General features: G+C 43.5%; 1 protein-coding gene across 30 annotated transcripts in view; it reads right to left on the bottom strand.

Moving 5' to 3' along the window:
* Positions 1–25891, bottom strand: part of RBM47 (RNA binding motif protein 47) — a 102574-nt gene that overhangs the window by 30899 nt on the left and 45784 nt on the right. For 5 of the 30 annotated variants that reach the window (XR_015749563.1, XR_015749567.1, XM_087965790.1 and 2 more), the window contains exon 1: positions 23511–23592. The exons of 15 other annotated variants lie outside the window; for them this stretch is intronic. The gene's annotated coding sequence lies outside the window, so the exon portion shown is untranslated. Of the gene's footprint in view, positions 1–6531; positions 6601–14187; positions 14258–19735; positions 19843–23013; positions 23080–23510; positions 23593–25891 lie in introns of those variants that run through there. 10 more of the 30 variants (XR_015749565.1, XM_087965792.1, XM_026675341.2 and 7 more) reach the window with 5 other exon arrangements.

Below are 25891 nucleotides of genomic sequence, written 5' to 3'. Positions count from 1 at the left end.
AGAAGAGTTCTCCACTCGTCTACCCATTGCAGAATACCTTATGCCACCAGACTCGAAATTCTAGACCTAGAAAACCTAGAACTACACCGCCTTTGGTCCGATCTAAGTATAGTATATAAAATCATATATTGCAATGTCCTACCTGTCAATGAATACTTCAGCTTCAACCATAACAACACAAGAGCAAACAACAGATACAAACTCAAGGTTAATTGCCCCAAACTTGATTGCAGGAAATACGACTTCAGCAACAGAGTGGTCAATGTCTGGAATACTCTACCTAATTCTGTGGTTTCTTCCTCAAACCCGAAAAACTTTAACCTTAGACTGTCTACTATTGACCTTACCCCTTTCCTAAGAGGTCTATAGGGGGCGTGCATAAGTGCACCAACGTGCCTTCCGTCCCTGTCCTATTGTTTCTTTTATTTTTCATTTTTCTTATATGTATCCATGTATTCATAACTATGTTTTTACTTAGACCTATTATCTCGTAAGCAATTGACAAAATAAATAAATAAATAAATAAATAAAAATAAAAACAGCCAAACTGGAACTCCTGAAAATCTGGAAACGGACCTGTTTCTGGCTTCCCTCAGGCCTCTGGAGGCCAGGGGAGGCCATTTTTGCCCTCCCAGAAGCCCGAGGGAAGCCTCCAGACTTTGGGGAAGGTGAAAAACGGCCCTCCTGGAAGTTCCGATAGGCCGTGCCCACCATGGCCACACCCACCCAGCAACTGGGCAGCGATCCAGTTGCTAGAAGGTTTGAATCCCACCCCTGAACTGCAGTGATTCACTTAAAAACTCTGGCAAGAAAGTTCGCAAAAAATGGAGCAAACTCGCTGAGCAAATGTTTCACTTCATAACAGAAATTTTGGGGCTGCATTGCGGTCATAAGTCAAGGACGACCTGTACTTTTTGTCCTGCCCTCTGGTGCTTTGGAGAATCAGTTGACCCTCCTCCCCTCTTCTCTGTGACAGCCCCTCAAGTATAGAAGACAGCTATACCTCTCTCCTAGTCCTTCTCTAGACATATCTCATTCCACTGACCGTTCATCATATGATTTAATCCTCTAAACTTCTTTATCAATCTTCGTCACTCTTCTCTGCAAAAGTTGCGTCTTTGGATGTCAAAGCAACAACAGCTTCATCAATATGTCCCAAAGGTGTTTTATTTTTCAAGAGGCAGCTGGACTTTCTGGTTTTTCCTTGAAGACGTTTCGCTACTCATCCACGAAGCTTCTTCAGCTTTTCAGAAGTGAAATATCTTCAAGGAAAAACCAAAAAATCCAGTTGCCTCCTGAGAAAAAGCCCTGTTGGGACAACGATGACCTGGATGACCGAGAATCTCTGTAGACATTCAGCTGTACACTAGAGCAGGGGTCCCCAACCACCGGTCCGCGGACCGGTACCAGTCCATGGAACAAGTCCTACCGGGCAGCTGGCTTGCTGGACGCCGCCATCTTGTTTTGATGAAAAAGTGCTTCCAGTGAGCTTTTCCGGTAGAAAGCTCACCGGAAGCACTTTTCATCGAAACAAGATGGCGGCGCTATGCTTCCGGTGAGCTTTGCCGGATAGAAAGCCATTTCTACCGGAAAAGCTCACCGAGCGCGCACACCGCCATCTTGTTTTGATGAAAAAGTGCTTCCGGTGAGCTCACTGGAAGCACTTTTTCATCAAAACAAGATGGCGCGCCCAGCTGATGTCGGTACCGGGCCGCGCCATAAAAAGTTGGGGATACCAGGCCGCGGCGTAAAAGGTTGGGGATCACTGCACTAGAGAGCGGAAGAAGCTTCTTGGAGGAGAAGCAAAAGGTCTTCAAAGAAAAACAGAAAGTCCAGTTGCCTCCTGAAAAAAAAAGCACCGTTGGGACAACGATGACCTGGATGACTGGGAATCTCCATAGACATTTAGCTACTGTACATGCTACCCAGCAGTGGTGCGTTTCAAATTTTTTTACCACTGGTTCGGTGGATGTGGCTTGGTGGGTGCACTTTGCACGCACACACCAAATGTGCACTTTGTGCAGGCACAGAGGCTTTCCTGCAATCCTGCACTCTTCCCGTCGCTTCAGCAGCTGCCGCGCGGCAATGTGCTGGGCCGCGCAAAGCAGCTGCGCTTCAAAAGAAGGACATAAAGGTCAGTACGTGAGCCTGGGTGGGCCCAGCAGCAGAGTGTTGGAGAGAACTGGTTCGGTCTCCACTACTACCAGCTTGGTAGAATTGGGCCAAACCGGTAGAATACCACCACTGCTACAGAGCTGAAGAAGCTTCTTGGGTGAGAAGCCTTCAAAGAATAGCAAGGAAGTCCAGTTGCCTTTTGAGAAAGCAACTTGGGACAACCTGGATGACTGAGAAGCTCCATACACATTTAGCTATACTCCACAGAGCTGAAGAAGCTTCTTGGATGAGAAGCGAAAGGTCTTCAAAGATAAACCAGAAAGTCCACTTGTCTCTTGCAAAAAGCACCTTTGGGACAATCATGAGCTGGGTGACCGAGAAGCTCCATAGAAACTTGATCAGTACTTCTCACGGATAAAGAAACAGTCTTTTCTGCAAAGGAAAATCAGCGAGGCCTAAAATGTCAGCATTTTCCTATGTTCCACTTCCTTCTCTCCGCCTTGCATACTCACGGGCATGCAGTCACTCCCGTCCTACACTCACACACACACACACACACACACACACACACACACAGAGGTTCTTATTCCCCTTGTGCTCAAAAGTCAGAGGTGGTATTCAGCCAGTTTGGACCGGTTCTAAAGAACCGGTAGCAGAAATTTTGAACAGTTCAGAGAACTGGCAAATCCCACCTCTGACTGGCCCCGCCGCCTTCTATTCTCTGCCTCCCGAGTCCCAGCTGATCGGCTGAGTCTTCTTTGGTTGCCCTGCACAGGAGAACAGAGCTGGAAAGCAGGTTAGTGGGGTGGAGAGGGAATGGAGATTTTGCAGTATCCTTCCCTTGCCATGCCCACCAAGCCATGCCTGTAGCATCACCAGTGCTAGAAGTGGGGGGGCAGAGGTGTTATTCAGCCGGTCTGACCAATTCTGGAGAACCAGTAGCAGAAATTTTGAGTAGTTCGGAGAACTGGCAAATCCCACCTCTGACTGGCCCCACCCCCCATCTATTCTCTGCCTCCCGAGTCCCAGCTGATTGGCTGGGTCTTCTTTGGTTGCCCTGCACAGGAGAACAGAGCTGGAAAGCAGGTTAGTGGGGTGGAGAGGGAATGGGGATTTTGCAGTATCCTTCCCCTGCCATGCCCACCAAGCCACACCCACAGAACCGTTAGTTAAAAAATATATATAAATCCCACCACTGTTGAAAGTCAAGTGTCGTTGACTTATTCATTAATTCCAAAGTGCCTGAGATCGCCTCAGCATAGCAGGGGTGGGGGGAGGGGAAATGGATGGACGACTGGAGTCAAACGCCACAGTTATGGCCGTGTGAAAATTGTACCCCACCTCACCAAAACCCGAGCGAAAGAGCAGTGTGGCCATCCAGTTCCCTGATCTCTGGCAGGGCGAAGAGTGTACAAACCTTTGAACCCTCTGGCTGAAATGGTAAAATAAGTGTTAGCGGTGCTGAGGGAAATCGAGCATCCCATGAAATTAGTTTCCCCTGAGATGAACAACAGGTAGAACAACAGCACCCCGAGGCTGTTCAACGTCATGACACTGGGGGGGAAAAAGGGGACTTAGGACCGTTTTTTTTTTTCAAACTTATGATCATCAAAGCATCTCTGTGGTCACACGATCGAAATTTCGGATGCTGGGCCACTGGCTCCTATTTAGGAACACTGCAGTATCCCAGGAGGTCAAGTGATCCCCTTTTGCGACCTTCTGACAGGCAACGTCAATGGGGAAGCCTGATTCACTTAACAACCGTGTTCCCAATTGAACACCTGCAGGGATTCAAAATTCATTTAACTGTGTCTCTTAGCAGCAGAACTTTTGGGCTCAGTTTTGGTCAGGTGTTGAGATCTCTCTCGCTCCCCACTCTCCTTCCCTCGCTCCCTCTTCCTCTCCTCTGTCCCACTCTCTCCCTCTCCTCGCTCCCTCTCTTTCCCCCTCTCTCCCCACTCTGCCTCTCTCCCTCTTCCTCTCCTCTGTCCCTCTCCCTTGCTCCCTCTCTGCCCCCTCTTTTCCTTCCCCTCTCTCTCCCGCCTCCCTCTCCCTCCTTATCCCTCTCTTCCTGTCTCTCTTCCCCCTCTCCTTCCCTCCCTCCTTCTCTCCCTCTTCCTCTCCTGTCTCTCTCTCTCACTCCCTCTCCCTCTCTCTCCTCCCCTCTCTCCCTTTCTCCCCCTCCTTCTCCCTCTCTCCCTCTTCTTCTCCTCTGTCTCTCTCTCTCACACACTCTCTCCCTCTACCTCTCTCCCTCCCTCTCTCCCTCCTTCTCCCTCTCTCCCTGTCTCTCTTCCCTCTCTCTCCTTTCCCCTCTCTCTCCCTCTTCCTCTCCTCTCTCTCTCTCTCTCTCTCTCTCTCTCTCTCACTTATTCCCTCCCCCTCCCCTCTCCTCCTCCCTCTCTCTTCCCCCTCTCTTCTTCCCTCTCCCTCTCTCCCCCTTTCTCTCTCTCTCTCCCTCCCTTCCTCATATATGGTAAATTTTTTAACCAGGAACAAGATCCTTTCAAGAATATACATATATTTAATAAGGTTTGACAGATGTTAAATCACCTCTAATTTTAAAGTTGGGTTTGGGTGAAAAGGAAACGACGTTTAAAAAAAAAGTTAAGGCTTCATCCATTTGCTGAATGGAGAGAAGTGAAATGCCAACTTTGAAATCTGCTCTTTGATTGGACCCGACCAATGAAATCAAGCATAGATCTGGTAGATCTAAGTCCCCGGGGGGGGGAAAAAATCAATGTTTTTGTAGTGTAAGGTAACATTCCTGAAATTATCCAGGCAGATCGTAGTCTACCTGTTAACCTGTTCAAAAGGACAGCATGCGTATTAATGAAACGTCGAACTATTTCCGAAACCTGTGTTCCCTTTTTTCCCTTGCCAGTGGAACTCAAAGCACAACTTTTCATATCATCTTTCTGAAAAGTGTCATGATCTATTAAAATATGAAACAGTACAAAGACTATTTCAAACAACAAGCCGAAACTCTTCCTGTTTGGAGTCTAAGGGCTGGCTCCCTTACTTGCAACCACAATCCATAATACACCCACAGCAAGAACTGAAAATTTTGCTGGGCTTTGTTTTCTATTCCTATACGGAAGGTTTTTAAAAACGAACCCTTTACAAAAAATAATTGAACCAACTGTGGGTCCTAAATAAATCAACACCAGAGCGACTCAAAACTTATAGATATATATATATATATACATCTGCTTGCACTGGCACGAAACTGAAAGCACCAGCCTGAAGATGGTGAGTGGGACCTCGCCGAAACGTCGCCAAGATACTCTTAATCTTACATGGGAAAAGACCCGAACACACCTAGACCTACATACCTGTACCCGTGAGAATCTACGAAAATATACATATACACATACACATATACATACACACACACACATACATATATATATACATACACACACACACACACACACATTTGCAACTGTGAAAGTGCCTTTTGCAACTTTGAAAGTTCCTTTAAAAGTAACACCCAGCGCACCAAGTCAGTGCAGCAAGAAAAATCCCACAATCTTATTTTTTTAACCAACCCAACCACTCTCCTCCATCCATCCCGAAAATCCCAAACGTAATCATGCTTTTCTTGTTTCAAAATCCTCAGGACCAACTCTTGAACAATGAAATAAAAGTATATGAAAAAATTGCAAATGTGACAGATTAAACTATAAAGGAATAATGAATCTAGAATTTAAAAAAATAAGAAAAAGGTTACACTATAGAATAAGATATGAGAACATTTAAAGAAAAAGGTATTGACTTAAGACATAAATTGAAAATGGATTCAATAAGTGTAACGAAAATAAAAATAATGGAGAAAATTTATTGGAAAATGGAAGTACTGATATGACATAGAATTGAATGTGAAAGATAAATATATACTAAGGTGATGTTTTGTATCGAAGTGTAAAAACCTGGAACCACATTTTTAAAATATACAATTAAAATAATTATTACAAAAATATATAAAAAAATAATTACAAAAATAAAAATATAATTACAAAAAAAAGGACCAACTCCATCAGATGGGCCTGAAAAAAAACACAAAAAAACCATTCCATAAGATGAACAGAGTTCCCATATAAAAGAGAACGACAAAAGGCGAATTGGTCCCATTTTTGCTCACTGATTTCAAAGAATTGGCAACTTGACTTTAAAGCATGTTCAGTCTGCGGAGGGGAAGAAAAAATGTCATTCCCATTGCATTTTTGAAAGCTGCTTATAATTCCTCCCCCTTCACCCTATCCTCAAATTCTTCTTTTTCTCTCTTTCTCCCTAATCCCAAAGAGGAACATATTTTAACAGACCAGAAGAAGAAGGTGCATCCATGCATTTAACCTGAGTGCTTTCACGTAATATGAAGCAGGCGCTTACGTTGCAAAGAAATTTTCCACTCACCTGGCCAGTTCTTGCAACAGGTTAGTTCTACTTCTACCTTTGCCAGAATAACCTTTCCAACCTACCCTCTAGTCACGAGGTCTGGGCAACGTTATTATACAGGGAGGCATATCGCTTTATTGGTCAATGAGCTTTGGTGATTTAAATCCCACGGCAGGAGATTGCTAAGGGTGTGCAAAAAGGAGGTGGAACTTCAACCCACTTACTCACCCACCCATCCACCTCCTCCGAGAAAGTTTATCGCAGCACTTTGCAAAAGTAAATTTGGAAATCCATCTGTAATAATCCGTTTTTATAACAGCTGATGTCTTAAAGTTTAAAAAGGCCAGAGGCAGGCTCTGATGTTTCTCTCCCCCTGACCTCTCCCCAATCCAGGAATTAGAAAAGATAAATCCAATTTGGTAAAAGGGGGAAGGGGAAAGGAAAAAAAAGGAAACATAAAATAGAAGAAGAAGGGCGAATCATATACAAACAATGCTTTCTTGCACAACGGCTGTGCAAACTCAATACAGATAAGATGAGGAGGAGGAGGGAATTTTGCTTGGCAGGCGGATTTGTTTGGGAGAAAAAAACGTTTTTTATGCCAACTTTAGGGCGCTGGCCAAGATCGTTCTGCTCGACCAGCAGAATTACATCCCAAGGGAAAAGAAAACAGGAACTAAAAACCAAGCCAGACTTCATAGGGTTACAATGCTCCGTGGGTGGAGTAACCCAGGAGTAGCGGCTTCTCTCAGCAAGAAGCAGAAGGAATGTAGCCCTACCAACAGATTTTTGTGACAAGCCACCATCCGTTCCCAGGAATTGCAATTCACTTCATCAGAAACTTTTAATAAAGTACAGAGAGTGTTTGAATTACACAGTTTCATTTAGTGACTGTTTGAAGTTATACCGGCATTGGAAAAAAAAGCGACTTATGACCGTTTTTTCACACTTATGACCATTGCAGCCTCCCCAGGATGATGTGATTGGAATTTGGATGCTTGGCAACCGACTCACATTTACGATGGGGGTCACTTGACCTTGTGATTCACTTAACAACTGGGTCACTAACTGAACAACTGTGGTGAGTCACTTAACGTTGGTGGCAAGAAAGGTTGTACAATGGGGTAAACTTCACTTAACAATCATCTTGGTTAGCAACAGGAATTTGGGGTTGAACTGTGGTCATAAGCTGAGGACAACCTGTGAGGTCGTTGGAAAAGGCACTGCTAAATTTTTGATTTAAAAAAAAAAAATTAATTTTTTTTTGCCACTTATCCTGGATTGTGATGGTTCTTCTTTTACAACATCAGCAATCAAGGAATACCTCATGGAGAGAAATGTACAGCCAGTCCTTGACTTACGACCACAACCAAGCCCCAAATTTCTGTTGCTAAGCGAGACATTTGTAAAGTGGCTTTTTTTTTGGTCCCATTTGACAACCGTTCTTGCCACGGTCGTTAAGTGAATCCCTGCAGTTGATAAGTTAGTAACCCGGTTGTTAAGTGAACCTGTCTGACTCCACGTGACCCCCGGGGACACTGCAACCATCATAAATAGGAATTGGTTGCCAGGTGTCTGAATTTTGATCGTGCGACTACGGGCGTTGCTGCAACGGTCATAAGCAGGGGTGGGATTCAGCCGGTTCGAGTGAACCGAATGTTAAATTTACATCTGGGTCACCAAACCAGTGGTTGAACTGACTGCCTGGCCCGCCCACCCCTTACCTTCCAGGAGACTCCATGCAGCCCATTTTGGATACAAGTAAGTGCAGAATCTGCATGGAGGCTCTCGGAGGGTGAAATACGGCCTCCCAGAAGTTCTGAAAGTCCAGAAATGGGCCTGTTTCCAGCTTCCAGAGGGCCTCCAGAACCAGGGGAGGCCATTTTCATTCTCCCAGAGTCCTGAGGGAAGCCTCCACACTCTGGGAAAAGTGAAAAATGGCCAAACCGGAAGTTCCAAAAGTCCCAAAATGGGCATGTTTCCGGCTTCTGAAGGGCCTCCAGAACCCAGGGGAGGCAGTTTTCGCCGTCCCGGAGGCCTGAGAGAAGCCTCTGGTCTCTGGGAAAGATGAAAAATGGCCTCTTGGAAGTTCCAAAAGTCTGGATACGGGCCAGTTTCCAGCTTTTGGAGGGCCTCCGGAGCCAGGAGGAGGCCATTTTTGCCCTCCCAGAGGCCTGAGGGAAGCCTCCAGACTCTGGGAAAGGTGAAAAACCGCCCCCGAAGTTCCAGTAGGCCACGCCCACCATGGCCACACCTACTCTGCAACCGGGCAGAGAATCGATTGTTGGGATTTTGGAATCTCACCCCTGGTCATAAGTGTGGAAAGCGGTCATAAGTCCCTTTTTTCAGTGCCGTTGTCACCTTGAACCGTCACTAAATGAACCGTGGTAAGCCGAGGACTGCCTGTATTGCTATTTTAGTAAAGAGCAAGGTTTTTTTTTTTATTTTGTTCCTGTGTGAAATGCAATTTCTCAGCCTGCAGAATGCTTCCATCAAGTAAACACCACAATTAAACTCCGTTTTAACTAACCGGTGTTAAAACCTGTCAGTTCAGCAAGCTAAAAACACTCGAGCCAGCAAGTGGAAAGAAACTGAGGAGGGGGGAGTAGAGGAAAGGCCGGTCCTGAAATTATCAAAAGTTGCGTTCTCCTCCTCCTCCTCCTACACACAAGGTTTAAACGGCTAACCCAGTAGCATGGCCATTTGGCCTCCCATTTTAAAATTAGCCAGGAAGAAGTTTTGGCCTTTGTTTCACCACAATCACTCATTCTTTAGAAAGCTGATTTGAAACATGGTTCAAAACAGTTGCGGTCAGCACAATTCCTGGGTCAGCCAACTTCGCAAAATTGTTTCACAGGGGTGTGTTTTTTTGGGGTAGAGTCTTGTTCTTTCCCTATGCCCAACATAAAAGATTGTTATTGACAGTGTGATTGTTCAAATTGTGATGGCGTTTAGGTAAGATGCTCTTAATAGATTATAGTACGGATATTTTGCTATGTTCACTAGAGAATTCTTATAGTCCTCTAGGGAGAAATTTCCTGAGAGTATGAAGAATTAATCAGTGGGACAACTTGCCTCCAAAAGTTGTGGATGTTCCATCACTGGAGGTTTTTAAGAAGAGATTGGACAGCCATTTGTCTGGAACAGTATAGACAAGGGTGGGATTCTACCAGTTCACACCTATTTGCTAGAACCGGCTGTTAACATTCTAAGCAGTTAGGAGAAGCGGTTGTTAGAAGAAATTACTGGCCTAATCCTCTCAGGAAGGCAGGAAGGAAACATTCTGGAGTTGCTTACAGAAATTGCCTCTCCGTTAACCCTTATTGCATTGTTGGCAGGACTAGACTTCCTGTCTTTGGAACTTCTCTGGAGTTTATTTTCTCTCCTTTGCTGGTACTTTGCTTGTGTGGAGTGACCATTCAAAGTTACAGTGGCACTGAAAAAAGTGACTTATGACCATTTTTCACACTTACGACTGTTGTAGCATCCCCACAGTCATGAGAGGTCAGGCAAGGAGATGCGTGCCTCGATGTGAGTGATATTGAGTTGGCCACACCCAGCCATGTCCACCCAGTTACATGACCACCAAGCCACGCCTACCACCTAAGCCATGCCTACAGAACCGGTTATTAAAATTTTTGAATCCCACCCCTGAGTATAGAGTTTCCTGCTTGAGAGAGTTGGACTAGAAGACCTCAAAGGTCCCTTTGAACTTGGTTCTTTCTCTCTATAAAAGCGAAATGCCACTCACGCATCATCACAAAATCTCCAGAAGCGTAAAGCCTACAAACTTGAAATTTGGCACGTATGTTCCTCTTGGCTTCTAGGGGCACACTAAGAAAGGACTTTTCAAAATGACTATCAGAGGATTAGTATTTCCTATATTATTATTATTATTAACATGCTCTGATGCTAATGAGTTCTACTCCCACTCCCCACCTGAAAAGAAATCTGTTCCAAGTGCAAAACACAAGCAGAGGAGTTTCAATTTTAGTTTCACAGCACCAAGCAGCTTTAGTACAGAACAGCTGAGCTAAGCCACGCCCAGGCTCCCTGCTGTCTCCTTCTTGCTCACACAGCAAATACTCTTTCAGTTTCCAAACAGCTCTCAACTCTCACACACTGACAAGAAGCTAGCCAGATGAATACTGATGGATGCTGGTAGGCAGAGGCACAATTCCCCACCCTTATTTTCCTCCCCAAAAACTAAGTCCGATCACATCGTTCCATAGCGAAGCACAGGTATCGAGTTAGTTCTGTTTATAAAGTACTTTAATCCATCCAGTTTTGACTCTCAACAACTTCCCAAGTGAGGAAAATGTTTAAATGGAGAGTCTTAGATACCAGCGGTCAAACCATTGATGGACTTCATTGTTCTGTCAGGAAATGTCTCCTCAGTTCTAGGTTGGCTCTGTCCTTGAGAAGTTTCCATCCATTGCTTCTCGTTCTGATGTTTATAGAGCAAGAAGGAATAAAAGCGGACATCTTAGGAAGTAAAATGTTGAGCAGATGGAGACTAAAACTTCAATATTCCAGTGTGTCAATGGATGGAAATTCTTTGCAGGCTAAACATTATCTGAAAGAGTCCTCCACATCACCTGTACAGTTTACAAATAGTCATCCACAAACAAACCAAGGCTAATTTTACACACACACACCCTTTTTGTCTGGGAGACCTGCCAACTCAACACGACTAATGTAACAAGAAAAAAGTAATGTTGTATTTGCAAATATGCGCTTACGGGATGTGAAGAAATTCAGGTCGGATGCAGCCAGAAAGTAAGGGACCTCATTCCACAAGTATATGGTATGTTTGAAATTGTATTGGGTTGGACTAGGTGACCTCCAAGGTCTCTTCCAGTTCTATTCTGATTGATTGATATCCAGGCTCCAAGCTTTGATAGATTTCCTATTTCTCTTTCGTATTCCCATTTTTGCCCTTCCCTATTGTACCAAGGGGATGCGGTGGCTCAGTGGCTCAGATGCCGAGCTTGTCGATCAGAAAGGTCGGCAGTTCGGTGGTTCGAATCCCTAGCGCCACGTAATGGAGTGAGCTCCCGTTCCTTGTCCCAGCTTCTGCCAACCTAGCAGTTCGAAAGCATGTAAAAAATGCCAGTAGAAAAAGAGGGACCCCTTTGGTGGGAAGGTAACAGTGTTCCATGCGCCTTATTGGCATTTAGTCATGCTGGCCATATGACCACGGAGACATCTTCGGACAGCGCTGGCTCTTCGACTTTGAGAGATGAACACCACCCCCCTAGAGCCGGAAATGACTAGCATGGATATGTGAGGTGAACCTTTACCTTTGATTGTACCAAGTGAAATGGGCCAATCCCATCTTCATTATTCTTTGGCTCAATTATGATCATCCACATTGTCAATCCAAAAAAACGTGCACATTTTTCAACCTTCCAAGCATCCTTGATCAAACACCATCTTACAGTATAAAACAGGGAATGGGGCCTGAGCAAGAAAATGAATAAAATTTGGCCAGAGGTCTCCATAGAAAAGAATATTTGTAGCTCAGTCTTGAACATACAAGGTTAGAAAAAAATGTTAAAGCACCACATATACTATAAGCCAGAAATATTTCTGTTAAGCATAGTACCAGAAAAATACGATAAAGAGTATATATATATTTAATATTACAGGTCTTGATGGCAGCAAGAGTTCGATATGCAACAACACTGGAAACCAGTCATAGAAGAAGATTAATTTTAAAAAATGCCTAGATTGTGCAGACACGAATAGGTTGACATTAAAGATAAAAGATAAAGAAGATACAGCATATTTTCAAACATGGGACTTATTCTATCAATGGTTGGACAATAGAAGTAGAAATTAGAAATTGGAAAAATACCATTATGTATGTCTTATGTTTAAGATATTATTATATTATATACTATTATGTAAGCAAATTAACCCAGACTATACGCTGTCCAAAAAGCACGTGTATGTCACGGAAAATATATAAATAAACTGTTTAAAAAAAGAGGAGGAAGGAGGAAGAGGAGGAGGAGGAAGGAGGAGGAGGAGGAGGAGGAGAGAAAGAAGAAGAAGGGGAAGGAGAAGAAGACGAGGAAGAGGAGGAGGAGGAGGAAGGAGCTGAGCTTGGTTGTTTGAAGACTGGAGTCTTTGGTGTTCTGAGAGCTTGGTGATTTTCTTACAGACATTTCATGATCCAACTAGGTAACACCTTCAGTGCAAGAAGGAAATAAATTTGTGGAGGAGGAGGAAGACTATGGGGCCCTTGGTACTCTCTGAGCTTGGTGGTTTTCTTGTGGACACTGCCTTAACAAACTAGGTAAAAATCATCAATGGTAGAGCCCAAACCTCACTCCCTTCTAGCAATGACGATGTTAGGCAACTAGCCATTTATCAGGAATGGTATAGGGTCTCCTGCTTGAGCAAGGGGCTGGACTAGAAGACCTCCAAGGTCCCTTCCAACTCTGTTATTCTGACATAGTCCCCGATGGTTTGAGATTCAAATCCTTGAAAAGAGTTCCTAGCAGAGGCCTAAATTGGGTAAGCAGTAACTTCTCTGTAAGGTTGATCATTCACTTCTTCGACAATCATTAGCCAGTCAGTCAAGAGAGCAACCAATTTGAAATAAAACAACCCTTGGATATGAACACCTGACTCGCTCTGAACTCTCCCCTCCAAAAACAGTGAAGCTTGTCACCTTGAAAACAAGTTTGAGGTTGTTGAGAGCTCACTGGAGTTCAAAGGGCAGGTGGGGGGAAAAAAATCCAATTTAGGCACAGCTTCCCACTTGCATTTTGTAGGCAGTCACTAAGAACAAGGATGTCCCAAAGGTGCTTTTTTTTTTTTTTCAGGAGGCAACTAGACTTTCTCGTTTTTTCTTTTGAAGACGTTTCTCTTCTCCTCCAAGAAGCTTCTTCAGCTCTGACCGGATGGTGGGGAACGGAAGGATTTATACTCTTTGCAGACAGCTGGTCATTTGCATCCTTTTAGCAGGTCGTTGAGACCACTTGGAGGTTTGTCTGTGTCCTCAAGGTCACCTGAGTGGTGCTCCTGGTTCCTGTAGTCTGCAATTTTTCCCCCCTCTGGAAATCCATTCCTACTCCCACAACATTCCAAGGGGCTTAGGGTTGGCTAGTTATTTGCATCCTTTTAGAGGGTTGTTGAGGCCACTTGGAGGCAACTGGACTTTCTTGTTTTTTCTTTTGAAGATGCTTTGCTTCTCCTCCAAGAAGTTTCTTCAGCTCTGACCGGATGGTGGGGAATGGAAGGATTTATACTCCTTGCAGACAGCTGGTCATTTGCATCCTTTTAGAGCGTCGTTGAGGCCACTTGGAGGCAACTGGACTTTCTGGGTTATTTTTTTCTTTGAAGCAAATGACCAGCCGTCTGCAAGGAATATAAATCCTTCCATTCCCCACCATCCTGTCAGAGCTGAAGAAGCTTCTTGGAATGAGAAGCGAAACACTTTCAAAGGAAAAAACAAGAAAGTCCAGTGAAAACAAAAACACCTTTGAGACAATCATGACCTGGAGGATTGAGAAGCTCTACAAACTTTGAGAACAACGATGGTTTCTATTCTGAAGTGGGACTTTTCAACCACAGGGCCGGGGCTGAAACCGGTCTAACAACCGGTTCTGTGAGCGCACACTTGGCGTGCGCAGCATTCAATAAACATCCATTACAGCTCACCTTCTAGCCTTCCCCAGTAAGCAGAACAGCTGAGGCACAGTAATCCACTTTGCCGCATGAATCAGTTGAGCTGCAAAAGAAGGAAATGGAAGACAGGATAGGACAGGGGTGGGTGGGTGGGGCCAGCTGATCATCGTTCGTTCCAGTTCTCTAGAACCAGTCCGAACCGGAAGCAGCCCACCCCTGCTGCAAAGCTGTTACAGAATCTGGTAGTCCTGCTAGATATACTTCGGGATCTCCTCCCAGAGGGGAGCAACAGAAACAGACTGTAAAGTGGGTGGGTGTGGTCTCTAACAATGCTTTGAGCTCATAGCACATAGTGCTTATAAGCAGTATCCTGAATCACCGGAAGCGATCATCCTATCATCTTCTCCACTGTTGTCACCACTCTCTGTATGGACTTTCTATCTGAGATGCTGCAGCCACCAAACCAAACAGGGATGCAGTTTATTAAAACATTCTCAATTGTGCCTCTATAAAATGTTGCCAGGACAGAAGGATGCTGCAAACAAACATCAATGCTGAGCGGCCAAAATGTGGCCATGATGTGACTGGATTTGGTGACAGATGCCACAGCTCTGAATCTGGGATAAGTCCCTTTTTCAGAGCCTGTTGTAACTTTGAACAGTCACTAAAAAAATTAGCCGTGTGTTGAGGATTACTTGTATGTGGAGTCCTTCACCAGATGCCTTTCCACAACATTTGTTAGTCAGAAAAAAAGTACTTCCAATTTCTTTCTTCAATTTCATAAAATGGCTTGGCATGGCATAGCATAGAATGGAATAGAATAAGAATGGCTTGACATGGCATGGCATGGCATAGAATAGAGAATGGTTTGGCATTTTTCATGTACTTAATCCTAACTCATCCTACGGCATGCACCGTTTCAATGCCAAAATGGCCTCTTAGCTAAAAAACACCATTATCCAAAATGGCATTTCTCATGGCCACCCTCTATGTTACAGCTGAAAAATTATATCCAAAAGGGAACAAAGACAATGACAACACTAAAAGTCAAAGGCCATCTCTAATTTTTCTCTAAAATACCTCCCTTTTTTCTTCTGCATAACTAGGGTGCAAATGGAATGGAGCTTAGAATAGAATAGAACAGAACAGAATGGAATGGAATAAGAATGGCTTGGCATGGCATGACAAGGCATGGCAGGGCATGGCAGGGCATGGCAGGGCATGGCAGGGCATGGCATACCATAGCATACCATAGAATGGAATGCATGGCATGGCATAGTATAGAATAGAGAATGGCTCGGCATGGCATAGCATAGCATAGAATAGAATAGAGAATAGGATGGCATGGCATAGAATAGAATAAGAATGGCTTGGCATGGCATAGCATAGAATAGAGATTTGCATGGCATGGCATAGAATAGGAATGGCTTGGCATGGCATGGCATAGAATAGAATAAGAATGGCTTGGCATGGCATGGCATGGCATAGAATAGAATAATTATGGCATGGCATGACATGACATGGCACAGCACAGCATAGAATAGATATTTGCATGGCATAGCATAGCATAGAATAGAGAATGGCATGGCATAGAATAGAATAGAATAAGAATGGCTTGGCATGGCATGGCATAGCATAGAATAGAGATTTGCATGGCATGGCATGGAATGGCATAGCATAGCATAGCATAGCATAGCATAGCATAGCATAGCATAGCATAGCATAGCATAGCACAGCATAGAATAAAGGAATAAGAAATAGAATAGAACAGAACACAACAGAACAGAATAAGAATGGCTTGGCATGGCATAGAATAGAATAAGAATAGCATGGCATGGCACAGCATAGCGTAGAATAGAGATTTGCATGGCATGGCATGGCATAGCATAGCATAGCATAGCATAGAATAGAATAAGGGAATAAGAAATAGAATAGAATAGAATAGAATAGAATAGAATAGAATAGAATAGAATAGAATAGAATAAGAATGGCTTGGCATGGCATGGCATAGAATAGAATAAGAATGTCATGGCATGGCACAGCATAGCATAGAATAGAGATTTGCATGGCATAGCATAGAATAGAATGGAGAATGGCATGGCATGGCATAGAATGGAATAGAATAAGAATGGCTTGGCATGGCTGCCTCAACCCTTTTTTGCTACTTGGATTTATTCTTGCACAGGGCCAATCTGAATATAACTTGAGCTGAACAAGACGGTGCATTGCTGCTTTTGAAAGCTGGGCCAAGACCCCACTGACTGACCACTCAAAGTATCAGCTTCGAGGCCGTGAAGTCACCCCACAGTGCCAGCTGCAAATTTACCAAGCGATTCACCCCCATTGATTCTACGATTACCAAATTGGGAAGAGTGTCTGACCTTAATTGTGTCACCAACCTAAGTAAGGGCCACAAAATTCTCTCTTATGGACATTATGGGTTGAGACTCAATGGAAGAAAATTAACCTGATTGGTTTTGTTGCTTGGCAGTGGTAATAATGCAGCAGAGGATATAACACCCAAGACTACTGTGGTTCCTCAAAAATAAGACCCTGTCTTATATTATTTTGCCACCAAAAACGGAACCAGGACTTATTTGAGGAGGATGCCATCCACTGATAACCTCACTTGCGTGTGTCGCTCCCAGCATCCATTTTGCTCTCAGAGGCCTTCAGGAACTTCTTCTTCTGTGGCCAGCAAGGCTTTCCTGAAGGCCTCTGTAGTCGATAAGAGAGCTCTGGATCGATCCTGAGGTTTGTTATCAGCTACAGAGGCCTTCAGGAAAGACTTGCTGGCTGCAGAAGAACTGGGCCGGCAAGACAGGTATCAGAGTGTGTGAGGCCTGGCTACAACTGTCCAAAGGTAAGTAGTAGGGCAGCTCTACCCATCCCCCATTCCCCACCCTAGTTTAATTTTTACCTGTCTATTCTGGAGTGGGTGGGATCTTAGGGCTTATTTTGGGAGTAGAGCTTATATTGGGCACACATGTAAAAATCAAGCTAGGACTTACTTTCAGGGTAGGTCATATTTTCAGGGAAACAGGGTAGATTGGAACTTGATATCTGATGCTACTTTACATTAATGTTGTGGGTTTGGGCAAGATCCTTGCCTCTAACTTCTGCTTTTGTTGCTAAGTTGTATGTACTGTGCTCAGATCTTGAACCAATATTTATCTCTAATATTTATCTCCCAATGTCCAATGGAGACGTTGTCCAATGTCAATAATTCAACCCTGCCCCATAATCACTCCCAGAATTCTCCAGCCACTCAAGGTGTCTTCAGTTAATCATAAAATTTCTATTGCTCTAAACTGCACAGTGTTCATAACTTACAAAACATAATAATGCCGCCTTTCACTTCTCCAAACTATTCCTGTAAAGAATGACTTACAAGGAAGTGATAAGAGGCCAGCTACTCCTATTTTTGTTAGGGAACACTCTTCTCTGTACAAGAGATAGAAAATGTACTATTGGTGAGGTCCTTTTACATACAGAAGTTATTCTTTTTCCTCTACTATGTTTCTTCTTCATTGCACGTCTATATATTCTACAGCTTGTTCAAACAATATGTGTGTGTTTGTGTGTGTGTGTGTGTGATTATTTCTCATGCTCTTTGCCCTTACTGCTGTTCACACATTCTTCTCCACTGGCCTACCAGAATCTGAATAACAGAATATCCAAGTTGGAAGGAACCTTGGAGTTCTTCTAGTCTACAAGACCAACAGGCTAGAACACTGGGTCCTATTTAACAAAATGAAAATCAATGTAGATAAAAACAAAGTCCTACACTTAGGCAAGAAAAACCAAAAGGACACATATAGACTGGGTGAAACCAGGCTCAATAGCAGTAACTGTGAGAGGGATCTTGGAGTCTTAGTGGACAACCTGCTAAATAGGAGCCAGCCGTGTGCAGCAGCAGCCCAAAAAGCTAATGCAATCCTAAATTGCATCAACGGAGGGATACAATCAAGATCAAGGGAGGCACTAATACCACTCTGTAAAGCCTTAGTAAGGCCACACCTAGAGTCCTGCATCCAGTTTTGGTCACCACGCTATAAAAAAGATGTTGAGACTCTAGAAAAAGTACAGAGAAGAGCAACCAGGAAGATTAGGGGATTGGAGACTAAAACATACAATGAACGGTTACAGGAACTGGGCCTGGCTAGTCTAGTGAAGAGAAGGACCAGGGGAGACATGATAGCGGTCTTCCAATATTTGAGGGGCTGCCACAGGGAGGAAGGGGTCAAGCTGTTTTCTAAAGCACCTGTAGGCCAGACAAGGAATAATGGATGGAAACTGAACAAGGGGAGATTTAACCTGGAAAGAAGGAGAAACTTTCTGACAGTGAGAACAATCAACCAATGGAACAGAAGTTGCGCTCGGAAGTCCTGTGAGCTTCATTACTTGAGACGTTCAAGAAGAGATTGGACTCCCATCTGTCAGAAATGGGGTAGGGTCTCCTGCTTGGGCAGGGGGTAGGACTAGATGACCTACAAGGTCCCCTTCCGACTCTGATTATCTGTTATCTGTTAACTCCCTGCTAGGGCAGGAAACCCCATTTTAGACAAATTGTCCAATTTCTTCTGAAAAACTTTCAGCATCCCCAACTTCACAGAGGCTGCATCTTGCCCCCGCCCCCCAACAATCTGGGTCCTCATTTTACCGACCTCGGAAGGGTGGAAAGCTCATGAGTCAACCTTGAGCCTAGGGAGACAATCGTGCTACGACCTTAACAACTTAACAACTCAGTTAACAACAGTGGCAAGAAAAGTGGGGCAAACCTCACTTAATAAATGGTTCACTTAGCAACAGAAATTTCTGTTAACAACTTAACAACTGCGGTCGTTAAGTTGAGGACTACCCGTATATCAATATGGTCTTCAGCCACGGGGGGGGGGGGGATAGTGTGGTTCTCCATTGTTCACACTGGCTTTAAATAAACAGGGGAGATAGGTGGATGACACCCTCATTTAATTGAGTAATTAGGTGACTCCAGACTTTTGTTGCCTTAAGTGGAGTTAAGCTTCAGGTCTTGATGACAAGAATTGAAGTGCTCATCAAGTTTTTCAACCTTTAAGCTTTCCACCACCGTTTTCTTACAGCACCTCCTTTGACCTAGGAATACAAGTCGTACCATTGAGGAAACCCAGAGCTTCCTCTTAGAAGGAGTAAGCCAACACATGGGTGAGCGTTGTCATGTTTGTGAACATACTTATACATTAAATTACTCAAAGGAAGCTGGTTTCCACTACAAAAACAGCAACAATCACGCCCTCACTTCAGTTGCTCTCTACAAATAAACGTTGCTTCAGGAGGTTTTTGGCATACCTGCACAGGTGTAACTGATCAGTAAACAAGGCTGCCCTAGACAAACAGCATGGGGTAACCATCATTTCACTCATAATATCAGAACAGGGTCCAAGATTTCTCCCCTCACTTGTGGACATCCTCCATTTTCCTATTCCATTAGCCAATTCACCGTGGTCAACTCACCATGACCAACTTATCATGGCCAACACATCGTGGTCAACTCACCAAGGCCAACATATCATGGCCAGTTAACTCATCATGATCAACTCACCAAGGCCAACTTGTCATGGCCAATTCATCATGGCCCACTTGTCACGGCCAACTTGCTAGAGCCAACTTTTCACGGCCAACTTGCCATGGCCAACTAGTCATGGGACAACTTCCTGCAGGATAAGAGTTACGCTAATATCAAAGATATCTCTCTAAAAATAAGACTACGATCTTCGATTATGTTACAATGCAATCAGAGCTTAACTGTTCTCCAATTACTATAGAGAGCTCTGCCATTTTTTCAATTACTGGTTTAAACACTGTAAAAGAATAAAACAAAATGGCTAAGCTTCTTCTTTTTCCTTCATTTTTTGTTTTAATCTTGACATTTGATCATGTCAAGCGCACCTGATTTGGAGCTACTAAAATTGCAGCACATAAAAAAAATGAAAGCTCCTAAGATGGAAAAGGAAAGTGCATCGGTTTTGCTAACGAGCAGAATCTGAACTCTAAAACAGAACGTTCGTTTTCGACTTACGACCATAGTCGAGTCCTGTCAGCCTCCAAGATTTCTTCTTCCACTTGACTCTTTCCAGATGCCAGAGAAATGGGGAGGGGGAGGAATAATTGGGTTTCGTGGGGAGGGGAGGGTGCTGGAGGTTGAAGTTGTGTGAATTGTAAAACTTGGGATTATTTCCTGCTTACTGGGCAAATGCAGCCACTTATCTTTCCTTGGCCAAAGTTGACCATCTTAGCATACCAGATATGTGAAATGCCACCTGAAGATGTACCCACATGACATTATCCACACCTCAGATTGGATGTCCAATTTGAACTGTTGGGGGGTGTATTCAGTAAAAGTCCTTTTCTCCATTTTAAATGGAGCCTAAGTTTTTCTTTCTTGGATTTTGAATGGAACCACATCTGACAAGCCCAACATTTCTGTTGCTAAGCGAGGCATTGAAGCAAACTCTGTCTCATTTTATGACTTTTCTTGCCACCGTTGTTAAGGGAATCACTGCAGTTGTTAAGTTGGTTGTTAAGTGAACCCTTGACTTGCAAAAGGGGATGACGTGAACCCAGGGCTCTGGTTGCCTAGAGGTATAGTAGAGCTCTCACCTCACAATCAGGAGGGTTGTGAGTTCGATCCTAGGTAGAGGCTAATATTTGGAATAGACTCTCCTGCTTGAACAGGGGGTTGGACAAGATGACCTCCAAGGTCCCTTCCAACTCTTGTTATTCTATGATCTAGGGGACACTGCAACTGTCATAAACGTGAATTTGTTGTCAAGTGTCCGAATCCCCCTGGTGTTGTTACAACAGTTGTAAGTGAGGAAAATGGTCATAAGTTCTAACCTTTGAACCTTCACTAAACAAACTATCGTAAGCAGAGGACTAGTGGTATTTTATTCTGCCTCTCTAATGAAGAAACTCAATATGTGTTTTTTTGTCTGTCTCAAAACATTCAATGACCTTCAAGGTCGAAGGGAAAATGTTAACAAAAGGCACCCAAATTATCCTTCAGCATTTTAACGAGAAATTGGACTCTACGGAGGGCTGCCTTAATCGCAAAGTCCTAACTAAAATTAGGATTTTTATTTTACATTTCCATGGTAATAATGGGATTTAAAAAACAAAACAACGACCCAGTTTTCAGGCCAAAGAAGGCTGATCTTTAGAAAGAAACGTAAGAAATTTTCAGCAGACCGATCAAGCAAATCAACAAACTCAAAAAGGTTAGAAAACAAACTCTCACAAGCCCACAAACTCAGTTAGAAAAAAAAAAACATAAGCCCGTCCTTCCAAAGAAATAACACAATATAACGAACTTAAGTTTGCAACCTTAAACACTTTACTGGGAAATACGTTGTGCTAGATACAATCCTATTTATTACCCAATGGGTTCACATAGAACATAGATAGTTGTGGCTGAACTTCAAAAAGCTAAGCAGAGTCAGGCTTGGTTAGTACTTGGATGGGAGACAGGGGTTGTGAGGAAAGGAAAAGGAAACATTAAATAATTTCCATTTTGATGCCTAGCAAGCGGCACAGACTTATCCACATTCGTCAAGTCAACTCAAACAAATCTTTACCTTTTAAAACACTACTAACACTCCATTATGCGATTTCTCTCCTAAACCCACTTTAATTCTTCTGATTACCACTTTTTAAAAACCATATAATTGTGGTTCTCAGTTATGCATTTCCAAGAAAGATTTGTAAAAATGTTATTAACTATGACCCTTTCGCACGCTCCTCTCCTTTTCCCTACTGAAATTCTAAAAGCAGGCAGGAATGGAGCTGATGGAAATAAACCTGTCGAAATTTAAGATTTCAACGTGAAGCTTCCATTTTTGGATCCTTGTTTGCTTAAAAGGGCACTTCAAACACGCCAATCCTATTCTTGAAGAGTAACATCTTTTTTTTTTTAACTTGTGTTATTTCAATCTGGGTGCTACCAGTTCTAAAGAACCTGACCATTTGAAATAGCAAAAAAGAAAAGAAAAAGAGAGGAAGAAAGAAAGAAAGAAAGAAAGAAAGAAAGAAAGAAAGAAAGAAAGAAAGAAAGAAAGAAAAAGAAAGAAAGAAAGAAAGAAAGAAAGAAAGAAAGAAAGAAGATTTTTGCCTAATTTGAAGAAGGAACAAGTGACAAAGGAGAGGAGAAAGGAAGGAAGGAAGGAAAAGAAAGAAGAAAGGAAGGAAGAAAGGAAGGAAGGAAGGAAAAGAAAAAGAAAGAAAGAAAGAAAGAAAGAAAGAAAGAAAGAAAGAAAGAAAGAAAGAAATTTGAAGAAGGGAGAACAAGTGACAAAAGGAGAGGAGAAAGGAAGGAAGGAAGGAAAAGAAAGAAGAAAGGAAGGAAGAGAAGGAAGGAAGGAAGGAAAAGAAGAAAGAAAGAAAGAAAGAAAGAAAGAAAGAAAGAAAGAAAGAAAGAAAGAAAGAAAGAAAGAAAGAAAGAAAGAAAGAAAGAAAGAAAGAAAGAAAGGGCAGCGTGATATATATCATATTGTGGTTATGAAACAATTGAGGGCTCTTTTCCCAGGCAATAGAAATTCTGAACTTTTGCCCAAAGCGTTATGATAATTTACAGTACCAGCAAGAGAGGGAGGGAGGGAGGGAGGGAGGGAGAGAGAGAGAGAGAGAGAGAGAGAGAGAGAGAGAGAGAGAGAACCACAAGAAAAATCATGAATAGAAAAATAACTCCTGATTAACTCCTAATAACTTGATTAGTAGTAGTGCATTTGCAGAACAGCAATACGAACCAGCAGCAGAACCAGCGTGGGCAAGTTACAAATCAGATTTAAGCCTTGGTCAGGTGTAATGGCTGTGATAGGATCTCACCTAATCTATATCTTACTGCATGCGACGGAGTCTCCAATTACGAGCAAAACATCCTCCTTCAACCCTCTAAGGAGGAAAAAAAAAAGTTTTCTTACTATCGTTCGGAGGTTCGATTCGATGAAATCCACCCCCCCCCCTCCGTTAAAACGTTCCCAGGAATTGCTGATTTGAACCCTTCTGCTTGCACACCCCGGATTATTTAGCAGAACCCCGGTACTTGAAATCAGCTGTAAACTTCATTTGGGCTATGAAACCCCGCACCTTTGCAAGTCCTAAACTTTTGGCTACCTTTAAAAAAAAAAAAAGGTACATATATTTATATATTATTTCAAAAAATCACAAATCACAACTGTCACAACCCTCAGTGGATTTCTCTAAATCTGTCAGAAAGGGAGGTGGGCATTGCTTTCATTCCCAAGCCCCGCCGGGCCAACGACACCCCTCCAACCCTGAATCTCAAAAAGAAGGGGAGAAAAAGCAAAATATCACCAGCGTACCTGCCAAGTAGCTGTCCTTCGTCTGCTCACGTAACGTTCGCCTCTTTCTCCTCCCCCCAGCCAGCTTGGCAGTGGAATGCCCTTCAAATCTATGGCTGGCTGGCTTTTGTAAATGTTTTACAAGACTCTCGCCAGCCTCTCGTCCCACCCTTCATGCAAACACAGCAGCACACAGGATTTAAGGCAACAAAAGCAATGCAACCTGGCGGGCAGGTAACCCAAACAGAGCAAGGGCTTTTGAGTCGAAGGCTGCAGGGCGAGGCAACCCTAAAGGGGGAGGTAGGAAACGGATGGTCAAGAATGATTCCCACGTAATTCTTGGGCACAAAGTGGGATCGCTTCTCTCTCGTCGTTAAATGGGTTGTGAAGTCAAGGCATGTTGGACTGGGGAGGGGGAAACCCCCCATGAATAAAGAACGGGGCACAAGCAGGTTTCCTAATAAATCTACAGCCAGTCCGAAACATCTAGATAAGTTTATCAATGTTATTTAAAAAAACAAAAAACAAAACCAGGAGCCATTTATAATAAACCATCTGAAAGCTGAAAGGCTGGAGGGGAAAAAAGGTGAATGGGAACAGGAACACGAAACTTTCACTGACAAGATACACACAATTCCCAAGTGTGTGTGAGCACACACGTACACACACACACATACACACACACACACAAACACACACACACATACATGTTTTCCCGTAAGGCAGCCTGTCTTCCTTCACTGCCAGTTTTCCACATCTACCCCAAGTTAAAACTCTACCACCTTGGAGCCAGCCTTTCTGCATTCCATTCTGGTTAAAAATTACACAAAAGAGAACAGAAACTCGCCACACCGGAGAGGATCTGAAATGACAAAGTCCTCGTGGCAGGCCAGAGATCAACCTTCCCCATACTGATCTCTGCCAAAGGTGTCAGGTTTTAACCCCCATAATCCCCAGCCAGGATTTTTAAGATTGGCAGCCCAATCCACCAGGAAGGTACCAGATTATGGGAGAAGGTCTTTCTAACCAAGTTGGATCTTGTTTCAGTTGACAAGGGACCCCTTCAAAATCCAGAAGTGGTTACATTCCACATAGGGAGACATCCCAACATCATCAATGGATAAAGTTGTTATTGTTAGTTGTGAAGTTGTGTCCGACCCATCGCAACCCCATGGACAACGTTCCTCCAGGCCTTCCTGTCCTCTACCATCTTCTGGAGTCCATTTAAGCTCACGATGACTGCTTCAGTGACTCCATCTAGCCTCCTCCTTCTCTGCCGTCCCCTTCTTCTTCCTCTTCCCAGCATTCGCCTCTTCTCCAGGGAGTCCTTCCTTCCTTCTCATGAGGTGGCCAAAGTCTTTGAGCTTCATCTTCAGGATCTGGCCTTCTAAAGAGCAGCCAGGGTTGATCTCCTCTAGTACTGACCGGTTGGATGGCCTTGCAGTCCAAGGGACTCGCAGGAGTCTCCTCTTCCAGCACATGAGTTCAAAGGACCTCCATTCTTTGGTGCTCAGCCTTCCTTACGGTCCAACTTTCTCAGCCATACATTGCAACTGGGAAAACTATAGCCTTGACTATAGTCACCTTTTGTTGGCAGGGGGACCTCTCTGCTTTTGACTAGGCTGTCTAGATTTGCCATAGCTTTCCTCCCCAGGAGCAAGCATCCTTTAGTAGAAATATCTATAATCCTAGCTCTAGTCAAAAGCTGAGAAATCAGAAGTGGGAAATAGAGGTATGGGAGGAACAAGAGAAGGTGAGAAGAACATACCCAGATGCATTATATTATAACTTAACTAAGATTAAGCATCCAGAAATACAATTTATAAAAAAGATGAAGAAGACCAAGCTAATTCTGATCTGTCAGCCACATCCATTGCCGTTTTATTAAATATGAGCCAGTAGTATATGGCGGCAGCCCAAAAAGCCAATGCAATCCTAAATTGCATTAACAGAGGAATGCAATCAAGATCAAAGGAGGTACTAACACTACTCTATAAAGCCTTAGTAAGACCACATCTGGAGTACAGCATTCAGTTTTGGTCACCACACTATAAAAAAGATGTTGAGACTCTAGAAAGAGTGCAAAGAAGAGCAACCAGGATGATGAAGGGACTGGAGACTAAAACTTATGGAGAAGGGTTGCAGGAACTGGGCATGGCTAGTCTAGTGAAGAGAAGGACCAGGCGAGACAGGATAGCAGCCTTCCAATATTTGAGGGGCTGCCACAGAAAGGAGGAGGGGGGGTCAAGCTATTTTCCAAGGCACCCGAAGGCCAGACAAGGAATAATGGATGGAAACTGATCAAGGAGAGATTCAACCTGGAAATAAGGAGAAACTTTCTGACAGTGAGAATAATCAACCGAATGGAAGTTGCCTTTTGCGAGCTTCATCCATAGAAGCTT

Source organism: Notechis scutatus, chromosome 4, assembly GCF_049901735.1.
Source record: "Notechis scutatus isolate UNSWTSFEM ecotype Mainland chromosome 4, rNotScu1.2, whole genome shotgun sequence".
NCBI lineage: Eukaryota > Metazoa > Chordata > Lepidosauria > Squamata > Elapidae > Notechis > Notechis scutatus.
This window is presented reverse-complemented; position numbering and strand designations above follow the sequence as displayed.